Genomic DNA, 2,278 nt, shown 5'->3' with positions numbered 1-2,278 from the left:
TCGCCCAGGCTGGAGTGCAGTGGTGCGATCTCGGCTCACCCCAACCTCCGCCTCCTGGGTTCAAGTGATTCTCTTGCCTCAGCCTTCCAAGTATCTGGGATTACAGGCGCACACCACTACCACCCAGTTAATTTTTGTATTTTTAGTAGAGACTGGGTTTCACCATGTTGGCCAGGCTGGTCTCAAACTCCTGACCACAAATGGTCCGTGCGCCTGGGCCTCCCAAAGTGCTGGGATTACAGGTGTGAGCTACCGTGCCCGGCCCTAGCCATGTATTTCTTTCGTTAATTCTAAAAATATTATTATAGAAGTAGGAAAAAAACTTATCTTGGTTCCTCTCCTGCTGAAAATGGGCTCTCTCCTGCCTAGGGTTACAGTAAAGTCAAACCTAGAGTCTCTTGACGCCAGTCAAGGTAGCTCATGCCTGTAATCCAGCACTTTCGGGGGCCAAGGTGGGAGGATTACTTGAGGCCTGGAGTTCAAGACCAGACTGGGCAACACAGGCAGACCTCATCTCTACCAAAAATAAATAAATAAATAAGTAGCCAGATGTTGTGATATACACCTGTAGTCCCAGCTACTTGAGAGGCTGAGGAGGGAGAATTGCTTAAGCCCAGGACATGGAGGCTGCAGTGAGCTGTGATCACACCACTGCACTCCAGCCTGGGCAAGAGAGTGAGGACCCTGTCTCAAAACAACAACAACAAACCCTACAGTCATTTGTATGACAGACAAAATAATTTTAAAATGTTTTATTGAAGTAACAACATACAAAAAAGTTGTATAATACAGCCCACTGAAATTCCAGAAACTAACTGGACACTTCCATCGTAACCAGCAATGAGAACACAGCTAGTGGCCAGGCATCGTGACTCATGCATGTAATCCCAGTATTTTGGGAGGCCGAAGCAGGCAGATCACCTGAGGTCAGGAGTTTGAGACCAGTCTGGGCAACATGGTGAAACCCTGTCTCTACTAAAAATACAAAAATTAGCTGGGCGTAGTGTTGCATGCCCACAGTCCCAGCTACTTGGGAGGCTGAGGCTGGAGAATGGCTTGAACCCCAGAGGCAGAGGTTGCAGTGAGCTGAGATTGTGCCACTGCACACAAGCCTGGGTGACAGAGTGAGACTCTGTCTCAAAAAAAGGGGGGAACACATCTAGCACCCCCAGAAGCTTGCCTTATGTCCTCGTCTAAACCCTCCAGCTTGGGCAACAGAGTGAGACCATGTATCTGAAGGATAGCAGCATCCTGACTTCTATCCCTGTAGCTTAGTTTTGCCAGCTTTTGAACTTGACATAAGTTAAATCATACAGTATATATTTGGGCTTCTTTCACTCAGTATTATGTTTGTGGAATTCATTTAAGTTGTCCTATGTAATAATAGTCCACTCATTCTTTTGTTGTTGTTGTTGTTTTTTCTTTTTTTTTTAGACGGAGTCTCGCTCTGTCGCCCAGGCTGGAGTGCAGTGGCGCGATCTCGGCTCATTGCAAGCTCCACCTCCCAGGTTCACGCCATTCTCCTGCCTCAGCCTCCCGAGTTGCTGGGACTACAAGCACCCGCCACCACACCCGGCTAATTTTTTGTATTTTTTTTAGTAGAGAGAGGGTGTCACAGTGTTAGCCAGGATGGTCTCGATCTCCTGACCTTGTGATCCGCCCGTCTCGGCCTCCCAAAGTGCTGGGATTACAGGCATGGGCCACCGCGCCCGGCCATAGCCGTAGTCCCAGCTACTTGAGAGGCTGAGGAGAATACTCATTCTTATTGCTATGTAGAATTCAACTGTATGAATCTGTGATTCATTTATCTATCCAATTGTCGATGAGCATTTGGATAGTTTTCAGCTCGGGGCTGTTATAAAGCTATTACCAACAGCCTCTGGGTGAACATGTTTCCTTTTTTTTTTTCCACAGAGTCTCACTGCGTTACCCAGGCTGGAGTGCGGTGGCACGATCCTGGCGCAATACAACTTCCACCTCTCGGGTTCAAGCAATTTTCCTGCCTCAGCCTCCCCAGTAGCTAGGATTACAGGTGTGTGCCACCACACCAGGCTAATTTTTTTTTTTTGAGATGGAGTCTGGCTCAGACCCCAGGCTGGAGTGCAGTGGCGCGATCTTGGCTCACCGCAACCTCCACCTCCCGAGTTCGAGCAATTCTCCTGGCTCAGCCTCCTGAATAGTTGGGACTACAGACACATGCCACCAAGCCTCGCTAATTTTTGGTATTTTTAGCAGAGACAGGGTTTCATTGTGTTAGCCAGGATGGTTTTTTTTTTTT

The sequence above is a fragment of the Colobus angolensis genome, unplaced genomic scaffold, assembly GCF_000951035.1.
Source record: "Colobus angolensis palliatus isolate OR3802 unplaced genomic scaffold, Cang.pa_1.0 Scaffold7, whole genome shotgun sequence".
NCBI lineage: Eukaryota > Metazoa > Chordata > Mammalia > Primates > Cercopithecidae > Colobus > Colobus angolensis.
This window is presented reverse-complemented; position numbering follows the sequence as displayed.